The following is a 17,509-nucleotide window of genomic DNA, read 5'->3' on the forward strand; positions in this document are numbered from 1 at the left end:
AATCATTGAAGACTTGGTTCATCAAGGACTAAACACTGAGGTACCCCCCCTGGTGAGACACTGTTTAACCAATACATGCTTCACTTGGAATGGAACTTTCTACAAACAAACTGAGGGCACCCCAATGGGCTCCCCCCTTTCTCCAGTTATAGCTAACATTTTCATGGAGAAATTTGAGACTGACGCCATCCAGACTGCCACTCTGCGCCCAACCTTATGGAAGAGGTACGTGGATGACACTTTTGTCATCTGGCCACATGGCCGGCCTGCTCTAGACCAATTCTTCGACCACATCAATTCCATACACCCAGCCATCAGATTTACCATGGAAGTCGAAATAGATGGCAAGATACCTTTTTTGGATGTCCTAATTAAAAAGAGACCTGATGGTTCAATGAGCCACTCTGTCTACAGGAAAGCTACCCATACGGATGCTTATCTGAAACCGGATTCCCACCACCATCCATCACAGAAGAATTCTCTCATCAAGACTCTGTATCATAGAGCCCAATGCATATCCGACCAGGAACACATAAGCAGTGAACTCAAGCACGTACACCAAGCTCTTAGGGCTAATGGTTACTCCGACTATACAATCCGCAAAGCTATCACTCAAACCATGAAGAAAAACCCTCTTGAGGAGCCTTTCAAAACCATCACTTTACCCTACATTGCTGGGATCACAAAAAAGATCTCCAAAATCTTGAATAAACACAAGATCCAGGTCCGTTTCAACACATTACATAAAATCCGTGATCTGGTTCCGTCTGTAAAAGATGTGATTCCGGACATACAATACCCTGGTGTCTACAAACTAAGTTGCCTCTGTGGTAGTAGTTACATTGGAGAAACCAAACGCCATATCTCGGACCGCATTCGTGAACATAAAGCAGACCTTAAACACGGTAGGACCAACACCTCGGCCGTAGCAGATCATTGTTCTAATTCAGTAGGCTCACATGCCATTGACTTTTCCAAGACGGAGGTTCTTTGTAAGCCATCTGGCTTCCATGAGAGATTCGTTCATGAGGCTATCCACATATACAAACACAGAGACAATTTCAACCGAGATGATGGATTTTATCTTAGCAATCATTGGAAAGATTTGATAAATCATTTCAGTTCTTGATTGATTGTTCACGCTTACAGTGGCTTTCAGACAGCATACATAAAAACAAATTTCGTCTCCCCCCTCCTCTTTTCAAAAAAATAGATGGACTAGTCCTGGCAAACAGCCAATCGTTGCGCGTGACGCAAACGTTATTTATATATAAATAAATAACTATGCCGTTTTCAAAATAAATTTATGCAAACCGACACACCTGATGATGACCGTTTGAGTTATGGTCGAAACGTCGTGAGAATTTTTTTTATTGTTTTATATATATTTTGTTATTTTGTTGTTTCTCTTCAACGTGACTTTACCGAAAAAACTAAGAATATGAATTACTGCAGTCACGAAAGCTTTAAATCAAAATTTAATCGCCTCTACGGGGAGGGTTTTCACATAACTTTAAGATCCTTCAACAAACTCCGGGATAAGAAAGCTCAGCTGATCGAGTCTCTCACCTTCCTGAAGAGATGCCGCGACTCTGGGGTAATACCAATCGCATTTACACTCACCTCTGCTACTGTAACTTCTTCTAATGCGAAACGAATTCTTTTCAAAACTAGCTTAGCTCTTATCTCAGAAAAAATCAGACTTATACGCACAGAACTAGATCAGTTAGACAAGACACTCTACAAATCACACTTATCATTGACGGCAATAATGTCCACATCGGATTGGGAACATGTAGACAATATGACTGCCTCTTCAGCTGCTACTATGTCGACCAAATGTAAGGAAAACCTGATTTCCAAATTTAACCTCCTCTTAAACAAAAGACCGGACCCACACACCAAAAAGTTAGACGTTAATAAAGTCGTAATTAATCGCAGTAACAGTTCTATTTCCGATGGTCTGAAATCCGTTTTAGCTAAAGGTCTAAACTTTGCAGTCACACCTAAACACATACCAGTTAATGATATAATTGCCCAAGTAGACGTTGCTCTCAGGGGCCTGGGTCACATCGCTGCAGACGTAGCAAGATCTGAAATCGCTGCAACCCTCAAAAACGCTAAGATGCCAGCTAGCAACCTCAGCAAAGATGAGCGTTTTGAATTATATAAATTAAAAAAGAGGAATGATATTGTAGTTCTCTCAGCTGACAAAGGCAATGCTACTGTTATCATGGATAAAATAGAATACAACAACAAAATTAAAGAATTACTCGACGATGGTAGTTATACAAAAATAAAAAGAGATCCCACCAACAGCCTCGTCACACAAACCAACAAAATAATTTCTGATTCAACCGCATTAATTGATCAATCTAAACAGTTTTCGTTGAAACCTTCTGCTGCCAGGCCACCAAGATTATACGGCTTACCAAAAATACATAAAGTTGATACACCTCTTCGTCCCATAGTTTCTACTATCAGCTCCCCCACCTACAAACTAGCTCGTTTTTTGTCTGAAATCCTGCGTCCTTTCACTGGAAAGACCACCTCTGCGGTACAAAATTCTACTCACCTGGTATCAACAATCAAGGGTATTTCCCTGTCCCCAGACGACCTGCTTGTCAGTTTTGATGTAGTTTCCTTATTCACCAAGGTTCCTGTACCTGACACCATTGCAATCATTGAAGACTTGGTTCATCAAGGACTAAACACTGAGGTACCCCCCCTGGTGAGACACTGTTTAACCAATACATGCTTCACTTGGAATGGAACTTTCTACAAACAAACTGAGGGCACCCCAATGGGCTCCCCCCTTTCTCCAGTTATAGCTAACATTTTCATGGAGAAATTTGAGACTGACGCCATCCAGACTGCCACTCTGCGCCCAACCTTATGGAAGAGGTACGTGGATGACACTTTTGTCATCTGGCCACATGGCCGGCCTGCTCTAGACCAATTCTTCGACCACATCAATTCCATACACCCAGCCATCAGATTTACCATGGAAGTCGAAATAGATGGCAAGATACCTTTTTTGGATGTCCTAATTAAAAAGAGACCTGATGGTTCAATGAGCCACTCTGTCTACAGGAAAGCTACCCATACGGATGCTTATCTGAAACCGGATTCCCACCACCATCCATCACAGAAGAATTCTCTCATCAAGACTCTGTATCATAGAGCCCAATGCATATCCGACCAGGAACACATAAGCAGTGAACTCAAGCACGTACACCAAGCTCTTAGGGCTAATGGTTACTCCGACTATACAATCCGCAAAGCTATCACTCAAACCATGAAGAAAAACCCTCTTGAGGAGCCTTTCAAAACCATCACTTTACCCTACATTGCTGGGATCACAAAAAAGATCTCCAAAATCTTGAATAAACACAAGATCCAGGTCCGTTTCAACACATTACATAAAATCCGTGATCTGGTTCCGTCTGTAAAAGATGTGATTCCGGACATACAATACCCTGGTGTCTACAAACTAAGTTGCCTCTGTGGTAGTAGTTACATTGGAGAAACCAAACGCCATATCTCGGACCGCATTCGTGAACATAAAGCAGACCTTAAACACGGTAGGACCAACACCTCGGCCGTAGCAGATCATTGTTCTAATTCAGTAGGCTCACATGCCATTGACTTTTCCAAGACGGAGGTTCTTTGTAAGCCATCTGGCTTCCATGAGAGATTCGTTCATGAGGCTATCCACATATACAAACACAGAGACAATTTCAACCGAGATGATGGATTTTATCTTAGCAATCATTGGAAAGATTTGATAAATCATTTCAGTTCTTGATTGATTGTTCACGCTTACAGTGGCTTTCAGACAGCATACATAAAAACAAATTTCGTCTCCCCCCTCCTCTTTTCAAAAAAATAGATGGACTAGTCCTGGCAAACAGCCAATCGTTGCGCGTGACGCAAACGTTATTTATATATAAATAAATAACTATGCCGTTTTCAAAATAAATTTATGCAAACCGACACACCTGATGATGACCGTTTGAGTTATGGTCGAAACGTCGTGAGAATTTTTTTTATTGTTTTATATATATTTTGTTATTTTGTTGTTTCTCTTCAACGTGACTTTACCGAAAAAACTAAGAATACTCTAAACACATGTTTCAACAGGCCCATAGAGACCCATACACACCCACAGAGACCCATACTTATAAAGACCCACACAGATATAGAGACCCATTCTCATAGAGACCTACACAGACCAACAGAGACCCATTCTCATCGAGACCTACACAGACCAACAGAGACCCATACTCATAGAGACCCATAAAGACCGAAATAGACCCATACTCATAGAGACTCACACAGACTTAGAGAGACTCATACTCATAGAGACTCACACAGACTTCGAGAGACCCATACTCATAGAGACCTACACAGACATAGAGAGACCCAAACTAAAACTAAGCTATATTTACTTTACTAGGTGTAAGGCCCCACTCTGTGCTACTGTGCAGCTGTTCTGTCAGAAGCGACCTGGCCATCACAAACGATAGCTCAACCAAGTGGGCTGATATCATCATCATCATAATCACGCGGAAATGTTAAAGCAGCGGTCAAATACTCTAAACGCTTGGTGATGTTGATTCTGAACGTGGAGGGAAAAACCGGAGGACCCGGAGTAAAATCCACGTGACCACCACGGGGAGAGAGAGACGCAGACACCAAACATACAGCAGGCGTCAGGGTCGGGATCGAACCCACGACCTCCTGTATACCTGGCGAGGTAGTTAACATCTCCTGCTACCTCCTCCATCTGGAAGGAGGAGGTGGCAGAGTCACAGTAGAAGGACAGAGCCAGCGCATTGACCCTGCAATCAACCATGGCCGGCCTGCCTCTATGGTACGAGTGTCCACCTCGTCCCGGATCGTCTTCACCGGAGGTAAAGTGACCCCACCACCACCACTACCACCACCTCCCTCCAGATGGACGGAGCCACCGCATCGACCCCGTGATCAACAGTGGCCGGGCTGCCTCCGCGCCAGCTAACCAAGCGCCCCGACGAGAGGGCGCGACCACCGCGCCCGCTCCGCTCACCGGCTTGATGTCCCCGTGGACGATGCCCCGCCCCTTGGCGTACAACAGGAAGTCGAGGATGGCCCTGGTGTACTCCCTCAACCGCCTCACGTAGATTCGCCCGATGCTCCCTTTGCTCATGACATCGTAGAGGCTCTTCCTGGCACGACAAGGACGACGACGACGTTAAAACCCCTTTCCCGTTCCGATAACGTCTGCAGGGCGACCCACAACCCGGACCCCAAACCGACTGTGCCACTTGGTTAGTTTTGGCAGGGGGGGGAGGGGAGGCCAGGGAACTCCTCGTCGCTCCGCGGTATTCATCCACGTCGTCGCCGCGCTGCCCTAGCGCCGAGGGAACTAACGCGCACAAAACATTGCCGTGCGTGAAATATTTAATGATAATAATTTCATTATGATTTCATTCTAATTTCACCGTGATTATGTTGTTATTACAATTTCTATTTTATAATTTCATTACTATCATTTTATTACTATCATATCACAATTTAACAATAATATTTTTATTGTTACTTTATGAATATTTATTAATTAAAAAATTATTAAAATTTCTATTAGCAATATATTTGTATTATTATTTCATTATAATTTCCTTATTATTTTGGAATCTTATTAATATCGTGTTATTTTATTATTTAAAAAAATAGCTTATTAATATATATTTTACTAGAATGTGTACCCGTTCTTCGCACGGAAATTAATAGTTTATTCCATCACAGATGTGCCGTCACCACTCACTGCCGTGCAATAGATTATATCCATTATTCCCTCCCCAAAAAAAATACAAAGTAATTTTTTATACTTTTTACATTGTGTACAGTATGGAAGCTACCCACATGCCAAATTTAAAGTTTGTAGCATGTTGGGAAGTATGCTAAACATTTCGAACAGACACACATATCTACACATTTCCCTTTTGCTGTATATATAAAGATTACACTGGAAAACCCTTAAAAAAGGTTGATGCTTGCAAGAAAGAAAAAATCCTAAACAAATCAATTTCACTAAATCGGATGTTTTTCACTGAAGGAAATTCAACTTTAACCCACTTCTACGTAAGGTCGATTTAGGCAACTCGGGAAGGGAATGACGTGGCGAGCTGAATATAGTCGCGTTTCCTTAGAAATTCCAGACAGCGTAAGCTGTGCAAATTTCACGACGTCAGAACTCAGCGTTCGAGAGTTTTTGCTGCTTCACACAAACAGATGGATTTTCTGCTTCCTATTTAGGAGCGAGCTGAAATTCGTCGCGTTGACTTAGAAAATGTAGGCAGCTATGCAGCGCTTTTGTGCAGGATACACAGCCTACGCGGGGGTTGGGGGGGGATGCGTGACGTCAGCAGGCACACTGCGTGACGCTGCCGCATGCGGGTGACATCACAGATGTGACGTCACCACTCACTTGCCGTGCAATGTATTACATGCATTATTCCGCCATCCCCCCCCCCAAAATACAAAAGTCTATTTTTAGACTTTTTGCATTGTGTACAGTCTGGAAGCTACCCACATGCCAAATTTCAAGTTTGTTGCATAAACATTTCAAACAGACACAAATTCACAAATTCCCTTTTTCCACATGTAGATTATCAATATCATAAACAAATTAGAATGTGTGATTCATGGGGAACGTTTCCGTGAGTTGCGTCTTCCGCAACCCGGGGGACTTCCTGCGTCTGCTTTGTCCCCACGGTGTTCTGCGATTGTCGATAACGCAGCGGTTCGCCGTGCTGAGCTGCTTGACCCACGGGGGCCACGTGGACGCGTGCTGCTCGACTTCCCAGAGCTTTGGAGACTCGGTTGCCAAACAAATTGTGATTGTAAAATTGTCAGATGAATTATTGCATAAATTAATTACCAAAATAGCAATTAAATAAGTTACGTCTTCGATTAAATTAATTCATTTAACGAGGCGAGACATATTTTGATGAATTGTTAATTATCTTTAAACTCACTAAATAAACTGCAAAATAAGTTTATTATGAAAGTTATTAAATCAAGCTATTGGGGAACAAATTAGAAAATTTATCCCCCACCCAACTTTGCCGCACAGAAGTGTGGTCACCACATCTGTGCCTCTTTATAAGGAACGGAACAGGTGGAATTCTCCACAAAATCTAACTTTCGCCTGATGAAGCTGGTTGTAATTACTAGCGAAACGTCGTACTCAGAGATTGTAAATGTTGTGGCTTGGCTGTCCAACACACCGTTGTGCTGTACCATTATACTACACTATACACTACACTACTATACACTACACACTAGTGCTGTACTAGTAACGAATTGGCACGTTCTGTTTGCGTGACAACCCTTACTAGTTGGCTGTGTCGGGTTGTGGCGGGTTTAACGACGCAACATTTATATTTTTAAGCGATCTAACCCAAAAATACCTCTATTATGGATTATAATGGTCGCAAAAGCCCTGCGTGTAAAACTCAATTAATAAATGTGATAAATCGATAAATCTAGTTGCTTAATCAAATATTAAATAAATATTAATTCCGAAATAAATCAACTATCGAACGGAGCAATGGAGACGCACGTGGGTGGGTGGTGGGGGGGGGGGGGTGGGAAGGTTCACGTACTTCAAGAGCTCGACGACGAGGCAATTGTGGCCGCGGAATTCGAACGTGTCCAGGACCCGGATGACTCCATAGCGCTCATCGCTGGCCCTGCCCTGCAGCTTTTTGGCCACCTCCAGCTCCGTCCTCTGGCGGGCCGCTGTCGAGGAGCTGCGCAACGGGAGGGGGAAGGCCACGAAATCAACGGTGACTCTGTGTGGGTGACTCTGTGTGGGTGACTCTGTGTGGGTGACTCTGTGTGTGTGACTCTGTGTGGGTGACTCTGTGTGGGTGACTCTGTGTGGGTGACTCTGTGTGGGTGACTCTGTGTGGGTGACTCTGTGTGGGTGACTCTGTGTGGGTGACTCTGTGAGTGACTCTGTGTGGGTGACTCTGTGTGTGTGACTCTGTGTGGGTGACTCTGTGAGTGACTCTGTGTGGGTGACTTTGTGTGGGTGACTCTGTGTGGGTGACTCTGTGTGGGTGACTCTGTGTGGGTGACTCTGTGTGGGTGTCTCTGTGTGGGTGACTCTGTGTGGGTGTCTCTGTGTGGGTGACTCTGTGTGGGTGACTCTGTTTGGGTGACTCTGTGTGGGTGACTCTGTGGGTGACTCTGTGAGGGTGACTCTGTGGGTGACTCTGTGAGGGTCTCTGTGCGTGACTCTTTGGGTGACTCTGTGTGGGTGACTCTGTGTGGGTGACTCTGGGTGGGTGACTCTGTGACTCTGTGTGGGTGACTCTGTGTGGGTGACTCTGTGTGGGTGTCTCTGTGTGGGTGTCTCTGTGTGGGTGACTCTGTGTGGGTGACTCTGTGTGGGTGACTCTGTGTGGGTGTCTCTGTGTGGGTGACTCTGTGTGGGTGACTCTGTGTGGGTGACTCTGTGTGGGTGACTCTGTGTGGGTGACTCGGTGTGGGTGACTCTGTGAGTGACTCTGTGTGGGTGACTCTGTGTGGGTGACTCTGTTTGGGTGACTCTGTGTGGGTGACTCTGTGGGTGACTCTGTGAGGGTGACTCTGTGTGGGTGACTCTGTGAGTGACTCTGTGTGGGTGACTCTGTGTGGGTGACTCTGTGTGGGTGACTCTGTGAGTGACTCTGTGTGGGTGACTCTGTGTGGGTGACTCTGTGTGGGTGACTCTGTGAGGGTGACTCTGTGGGTGACTCTGTGAGGGTCTCTGTGCGTGACTCTGTGTGGGTGACTCTGTGTGGGTGACTCTGTGTGGGTGTCTCTGTGGGTGTCTCTGTGGGTGACTCTGTGTGGGTGACTCTGTGGGTGACTCTGTGGGTAACTCTGTGGGTGACTCTGTGGGTGACTCTGTGGGGGTCTCTGTGGGGGTCTGTTTGGGGGTCTCTGTGGGTGTCTCTGGTTGACTCTGTGGGTGACTCTGTGGGGGTCTCTGTGGGGGTCTCAGTGGGGTCTCTGTGGGGGTCTCTGTGGGGGTCTCTTTAGGGGTCTCTGTAGGGGTCTCTGTAGGGGTCTGTGTGGGGGTCTCTGTGGGTGACTCTATGGGGGTCTCTGTGGGTGAATCTGTGGGGGTCTCTGTGGGTGACTCTGTGGGTGATTGTGCGGGTCTTTGGGTGACTGTGGGGGTCTCTGTGGGGGTCTCTGTGGGTTTCTCTGTAGGTGACCCTGTGGGGGTCTCTGTGGGTGACTCTGTGGGGGTCTCTGTGGGGGTCTCCGTGGGTGACTCTATAGGTCTCTGTGGTTGTCTCTGTGGGTGCCTCTGTGGGTTACTCTGTGGATATCTGTGGCTCTCTATGGGTCTGGGTGTTTTTGTGGGCCTCTGTGGGTCTCTAAGGGTCTGGGTGTTTATGTGGTTCTTTAAGGGTCTTTATTTGTTTGGGTGTCTCTTGGGTCTCTCAGGGTCTGGGTGTCTCTGTGGATTTCTAAGGGTCTGGGTGTCGCTGTGGGTGTCTCTGTGGGTCTCTCAGGGTCTGGGTGTTGCTGTGGGCCTCTATGGGTCTCTCAGGGTCTGGGTGTCTTTGTTCGTCTCTATGGGTCTCTGTGGGTCTCTATGGGTCTGTTAGTTTTTAGTTTAGAGTTAGCAACAGTTGCACGGTAGTTATTATTTTGAAAGTTAACTTTAGTTCATAGCAGTCGTCTCACGGCAGGTTATTATTTGGTGAGCAAGTTCATAGTTAGCAGTAAGTATTACGACAGTTAAACATTTGTTGGTTCGTATTTAGCAGCAGTTTTATGGCAGTTAGTATCTTTTTTAATTTGTTCATATTTAGCAGTAGTTTTACGGCAGTTAGTATTTTGTTAGTTTATAGTTGGCAGAAGTTTTGCGGCAGTTAGTATTTTGTCAGCGAGTCCATAGTTACTGGCAGTTTCACGGCTTTAACTCCAATCATTGATGATTATTTTCCGAGAGTGCGGGCCACCGCGAAAGGCCCTCTGACTCACCACAAGGGCAGCGACAGCATCTTGATGGCCACGAGCGTTTTGGTTTTGTGGTCGCGGCACTGCAGCACCAGGCCCTGGCCTCCCTCGCCGATCATCTTCTGCACCTCATAGCGGTAGTTGAGCTGTTCCTTGCGGACCTAGGAGGCGGAGGAAGAGACGGGGGCCGGTACTCAGAGGCGTCGCAATCGGAGCGCCTAACGCTCGGTGGTGGCAGCAGCAGTCGGGGCTTCCAAGACCGCCATTTTCCACCACGGAGGTTTATTTTTGCTTGGGTGTTAGATCGCGGAAATGTATAAATGGTTCGTTAAACTGCCGAATGCTTGACTCAAAGCTTTTGTGACTGCAGGAATTCATATTCTTGGGTCTTTCGGTAAAGTCACGTAGATAGGTTCAAAGAAAATAATAAAAAATAACAGAAAACCACGACGTTTTGATCGCAACGCAAGCGGTCGTCTTCCTGTTATTTTTTTATATTTTCTTTGAACCTATCTACAGTACGTTAATTTACCGAAAGACCCAAGAATACCGAATGCGTTAAAACTTGGGGGAGTTGTTCGCCTTTTTGCGTTTATCCATCTAACACTGGGTAGTGAGACACTGGTAGTGAGACACTGGTGGTGAGACACTGGTGATGAGATACTGGTGGTGAGACAGGTAGTGAGACAGGTAGTGAGATACAGGTAATGAGACACTGGTGGTGAGACACTGGTGGTGAGACACTGGTGGTGAGACACTGGTGGTGAGATGCAGGTTGTGAGACGCTGGTTGTGAGACGCTGGTGGTGAGACGCTGGTGGCGAGACGCTGGTGGCGAGACACTAGTGGTGAGACAGGTAATGAGATACTGGTAGTGAGACACTGGTGGCGAACAACTGGTGGTGAGACCCAGGTATTGAGACTAGGCCCGAAAGAAGGCTGTTCTCTCTGGTGTAGACCAATCAGTTTCAAAGGCAATGCCACATTATCAGAGCATGTTGTTGTTTGCATGTTCACCACCAGTATGTGTTTTATTTCCAGAAAGGCTGCAGCCTATTGTTATGCTGTTAAAGGCTCCACCACTGAGCTGCTATGTAACTATTCTTGTTCAAAAGCAACCTGGCCATCTCAAATCATTGCTCAACGAAGTGGCCTTATCATTACCACCGTGTGGAAATGTATAGCGGAAGCCAATTGCTCTCAATGTGTGGTGACGTTGATTATAAATGTGGAAGGAAAGAAAACGGAGGACCCGGAGAAAAATCCACGCAACCACGGAGAGAGAGATAGAGACGCAAACTCCAAATATACAGCAGGTGTCAGGGTCGGTATCCAACCCACGACCTTCTGTATACCAGGCGAGGGAGTTAACATCTCCTGGCCATTGCGGCCGACATCGTTGTGAGAGAATTAGCCAAAGTTTGCTGCAAATGGCGTGAAATAACTTTAACACATACACAGAGACCCAGATCTTGAGATACTCAGAGAGACCCACAGACACCCAGACCAATAAAGACCCACACAGATCCCTAGACAACCACAGAGACCCCCAGAAACCCGTAACACAAAACCTTAACTGACTGTCTGTGTCTGGTGGTGGTGGCAGGTTACAAATTTATACTCATGCCTTCTAACCCAACAAAAACCTCTGTGGGTGTCTAATGATGTCTCTTTGGGTGCTTCTGTGGGTCTCAATAGGAGTGGGTCTCTGTGGGTGTCTCTGTGGGTGTCTCTTTGGGTCTCTGTGGGTGTCTCTGTGGGTGTCTCTGTGGGTCTCTGTGGGTGTCTCTTTGGGTCTCTGTGGTTCTCTATGGGTGTCTCTGTGGGTCTCTGTGGGTGTCTCTATGTGTGGCTCCGTGGGTCTCTATGGGTATCTCTGTATCTCTGTGAGCCTCACAGGGATGTAGTTGTTGTTTTCGTCGTCGTAGCTGTCGTTGTTGTTGCCGCCCCGGGGTTTGCCGACCTTGTCCACAGTGAAAAACCATACTTGTTTCATGGCCGCCAGCTCCAGCTTCTGGCGATGACTCAGCTGGGGCCCGAAGAGATCCAGGATCTCTGCACACGTGCCAGCAACAACAACTTAAACTTTGAACTATTTCTGTTTCTTTTACATTCCAGGTAAGAGCTACATCGTCATCCTCATCTTCACGTGGAGACTCATCACTCAACTCAGACCCACAGAGACCCACAGAAACTCAAACTCGTATCGAACCATAGAGACCCACAGAGACCCACAGAGACCCATACAAGTATCGAACCATAGAGACCCATAGAGACCCATACTTATATAGATCCATAGAGACCCACAGAGATCCATGCTCATATCGAACAATAAACACCCACAGGGACCCATCGTAAAACTAAACTATATGTATATATATTTTTTATTTTGGCTGGTAAAGCCCCACCGAAGTGGCTGATATCATCATCTTCATCACGTGGAAATATATCGCGGCAGCCAAATACTGTATACACATGTAACATGGCCACCATGACAACCCCCATCCAATATGGCTGACGTGACATCCCCCATGCAACATGGCCATTAGGACAGCCCTCATGCAACATGGTCGCAATAAAGTCCCCCTTGCAACATGGCCGAAGTTACATCCCTCACGCAACATTGCTGCCGTTACATCCCCCATGTCACATGGCCACCATGACAACCCCCATGCAACATGGCCACTGTGATATCCCTCATGCAACGTGGCCATCCTATAGACTGCCATGCATCATGGCCACCGTGAAATCCCCCACGTAACATGTCCAGAATGACGTCCCCCATGCAACATGGCCATAGTAATGTACCCCATGCAACATGGCTGCCGTGACATCCCCCATGCAAAATTGCAACAATGAAGTCACCCGTGCAACATGGCTGCCATAAAGTTCCCTAAGCAACATGGCCACTGTGAAGTCCCCCATGCAAAATGGCGGTAGTGACTTCCCCCCATTCACCGATGGACATGTTTGCTCACTGCTGTTCTCACCTCGAGGCGATTTACTGCAGATAGGGCCGGTGCCGGCTGCTGACAGCGCGCTCCACGTGTTGTCAGAGACTCGCTCCCTCCTTCTCGCTCCAGCTTGGCTCGTCTACATGCACATACACACACAAAAACAATATTGGGAGTAGGCTCCTCTACACACACAGACTTCAAATAAACAGTAGGTCTCAGGGTCGGGGTCGAACCCACGACCTCCTGTATACCAAGTGAGGTTGTTAACATCTCATAGCCACCATGGTGCCACAGAGTAGTGTACAGGCATCACAAACACTCACTACATCTCGCGGAGGATCGTTCCACGGTTCGGTTCGCAAGTGCGAGTTGTAAGTCGATGTTAAACAAATATATTTCATGGAAGCTCGTTCGTAAGTGTGGGTGGTGTTTATAAGTGCGGGTGGTGTTCATAAGTGTGGGTGGTGTTCGTAAGTGCTAGTGGTGTTAGTAAGTCGAGTGTAGGGGCCCATGCGTACCTCCATGGTGCTGATGCTCAGAGTGGCTTTGTTCACGCAGCAGTCCCCAAGGTCTCTGTGTGGAAAGCTGTGAGTGGGGGGGTGGAAGGGGGGTGGAGATGGTGTAGAGAGTCACAACACGAACTCACATCCTCACCACTGTCCCACATCCCCCCAACAGGTACCCACCATCCTCACCACGAACCCCCATCCTCACCACGAACTCACAACACGGACTAACATTATCACCACAAACTCACATGGACTCACATCCTCACCACGGACCCAGCCTCACAAATAACCCACAACACGGACCTACAAACGTAACACAAACCCACAAGACGGACCGACACACTCACCACGAACCCACAACATGGATCTACACACTCACCACGGACCCACACACTCACCACGAGCCCACAACACGGACCCACACACTCACCACGAGCCCACACACTCACCTCGTCAAAGGTTTGGCACGGATGGCTTCAGCAGAAGTTGGACGAAGATGATGAAGCTTAAGCAGCTGAAATTTGAGCAGCAGCCGTCTCCTTCACAAACCGTCTCCAACTGTGAGGAAGCACGTGATGTTGCGACGTCACCGGTGCTGTCAGCCACGCCCCTCCGAGTGACGTGCGGTGCGAGACCACGCCCCCAGAAGCCGCCTACCGCCCCGCCTCTTTGGGCGCCCGCCACCTCCACCCCCACCTTCTACTTCCGCTTCCGGTCGGGGCGAATGGCGGCGATGGCGGGAAAAATCTGAACCCTGTATGGGCCTCCTCGAGGTCGACTCAGCCTGAAGATGCCGACACGGGGCTCTGTGTGAGGTGAGTCTGTGTGTGTCTGTGTGTGGTGAGTCTGTGTGTGGTGTGTCTGTGTGAGGTGAGTCTGTGGGTCTGTGTGTGGTGAGTTTGTGGGTCTCTGTGTGTGGTGAGTCTGTGTGTGTCTGTGTGAGGTGAGTCTCTGTGTGTCTGTGTGAGGTGAGTCTGTGTGTCTGTGTATCTGTGTGTGTCTGTGTGTGTCTGTGTGAGGTGAGTGTGGTGAGTCTGTGTGTGTGTCTGTGTGAGGTGAGTCTGTGTGTGTCTGTGTGTGGTGAGTTTGTGGGTCTGTGTGTGTGTCTGTGTGTGGTGAGTCTGTGGGTCTCTGTGTGTTGAAGTCTGTGGGTCTCTGTGTGAGGTGAGTGTGTGGGTCTCTGTGTGTGGTGATTCTGTGGGTGTCTGTGTGAGGTGAATCTGTGGTTCTCGGTGTCGTGAGTCTGTGGGTGTCTGTGTGAGGTGAATGTGGGTCTCTGTGTGAGGTGAGTTTGTGGGTCTCTGTGTTGTGAATCTGCAGGTCTTGGTGTGGTGAGTGTGGGTCTCTCTGTGTCTGTGTTGTGAGTCTGTGGGTCTCCGTGTGGTGAGTGTGTGGGTCTTAGTATGGTGAGTTTGTGGGTCTCTGTGGTGAGTGTGTGGGTTTCAGTGTGGTGAGTCTCTGTGGGTGTGTGTACATTTCCACATGATGATGATGTTATCAGCCACTTGGTTGAGCTTCTGTCATTTGTAATAGCCAGCGCTACATAGCTCGTTACCTGGAAAATCTATATCGTTTAGTTTAGTATTTGGGTCTCTATGCATCTTTATGGTTCTCTGTGTGTGTCTCTCTGGGTGTCTGTGGGTCTCTGTGGGTCTCTATGTATGACTATGGGTCTCTTTGTCTCTAAGGGTCTCTGTGTCTCTATGGGTTTCTGTGTTTCTATGGGTCTATGTGTGTCTCTATTGGTCTCTATGTATTTCTATATGTCTCTATGTAACCTTCTGGGTCTTTATGGGTCTCTTGTGTGTCTCTGGATCTCTGTGTGTATCTATGGGTCTCTGTGTATCCATGGATCTCTTTGTGTCCCTGTCAGTCTCTATGTATCTATATGGGTCTCTATGTATCATTATGGGTCTCTTTGTGTCTCTGGATCTGTGTGTATCTATGGGTCTCTGTGTATCCCTGGATCTCTGTTTGTCTCTATCGGTCTCAGTGTATCTATATGGGTCTCTGTGTGTCTCTATGGGTCACTATGCATCTATATAGGTCCCTGTCGGACTCTATGTGTCCCTGTCGGACTCCATGAATCTCTTTGTATCCCTATGGGTCTCTGTGTGTCTGTGTATCTATGGATCTTTGTGTCTCTCTATCGATCTATATGTATCTCTATGGGTCTCTATGTCTCACTTTAGGTTTTTATGTATCTCTATGGGTCTTTATGTATCACTATGGGGCCTCTTTGTTTCTCTATCGGTCTATGTGTATGTCTATGGGTCTATCTCTAGATCTCTGTGTCTCTATCGATCTCTATGTATCTGTATGGGTCTCTATGTATCACTCTGGGTCTCTGTGTGTCCCTATGGGTTTCTATGTATCTCTATGTGTCTCTGTGTATCTCTCTGTGTCTCATTCGGTCTCTGTATCACTATGGTTCTCTTTGGGTCTCTATGGGTATTTATGGGTCCCTGTGTATCTCTATGGGTCTCTATGTATCACTATGGGTCTCTATGTATCACTATGGATCTCTGTGTGTCTCTATGGGTCACTTTGTATCTCTATGGGTTTCTATATAGCTCTATTGGTCTCTGTGTATCTCTGGATCTTTGTGTGTCTTTATGGGTCTCTATGGATCTCTATGGATCTGTGTATCTCTATGGGTCTCTATGTATCACTATGGGTCTCTGTGTGTCTCTGTGTCTTTTTGTATCTGTATGGGTCTCTGTGTGTCTTTATGTGTCTCTGTGTGTCTGTGGGTTTCTGTGTGTCTCTATCGGTCTGTATGTATTTGTTTGGGTCTCTATGGGTCACTATGCTTACTATTGGTCTCTATGTGTCTGTATGGGTCACCATATATATATCTATAGGTCCCTGTCAGACTCACTGTCCCTGTCGGACTCTATGTATCCCTTTTGGAGTCCATGATTCTCTTTGTATCTTTATGCGTCTCTGTGTGTCTCTATGTGTCTCTTTGTATCTATGGCTCTTTGTGTGTCTCTATCGGTCTCTATCTCTATGGGCCTCTGTATTTCTCTATGGGTCTTTATGTATCACTATGGGTCTCTGTGTGTCCCTATAGGTTTCTATGTATCACTATGGGTCTCTGTGTATCTCTGGATCTCTCTGTGTCTCATTCGGTCTCTGTATCACTTTGGTTCTCTTTGGGTCTCTTTGGGTATTAATGGGTTTCTGTGTATCTCTATGGGTCTATATTTATCTATGTGGGTCTCTACATATCTCTATGGGTCTCTATGTATCACTATGAGTCTCTATGTATCACTATGGGTCTCTGTGTGTCTCTATGGATCACTTTGTATCTCTATGGGTTTCTATATAGCTCTATTGGTCTCTGTGTTTCTCTGGATTTTTGTGTGTCTTTATGGGTCTCTATGGATCTCTATGGATCTCTGTGTATCTCTATGGGTCACTATGTTTACTATTGGTCTCTATGTGTCTGTATGGGTCAACATATATATCTATAGGTCCCTGTCAGACTCAATGTGTCCCTGTCGGACTCTATGTATCCCTTTTGGAGTCCATGATTCTCTTTGTATCTCTATGCGTCTCTTTGTGTCTGTATGTGTCTCTTTGTATCGATGGATCTTTGTGTGTCTCTATCGGTCTCTATCTCTATGGGCCTCTGTATTTCTCTACGGGTCTTTATGTATCACTATGGGTCTCTGTGTGTCCCTATAGGTTTCTATGTATCACTCTGGGTCTCTGTGTATCTCTGGATCTCTCTGTCTCATTCGGTCTCTGTATCACTTTGGTTATATTTGGATCTCTTTGGGTATTAATGGGTCTCTGTGTATCTCTATGGGTCTCTCTATCTCTGTGGGTCTCTCCATATCTCTATGGGTCTCTATGTATCACTATGGGTCTCTGTGTGTCTCAATGGGTCACTTTGTATCTCTATGGGTTTCTATATATCTCTATTGTTCTCTGTGTATCTCTGGATCTCTGTGTGTTTCTATCGGTCTCTATGTATATCTATGGGTCTCTATGTGTCCCTGTCGGTCTCTATGTTGCTCTATGG

The sequence above is a fragment of the Petromyzon marinus genome, chromosome 80 (genome assembly GCF_048934315.1).
Source record: "Petromyzon marinus isolate PM22_M1 ecotype Great Lakes invasive population chromosome 80, UKy_Petmar_22M1.pri1.0, whole genome shotgun sequence".
Lineage (NCBI taxonomy): Eukaryota > Metazoa > Chordata > Hyperoartia > Petromyzontiformes > Petromyzontidae > Petromyzon > Petromyzon marinus.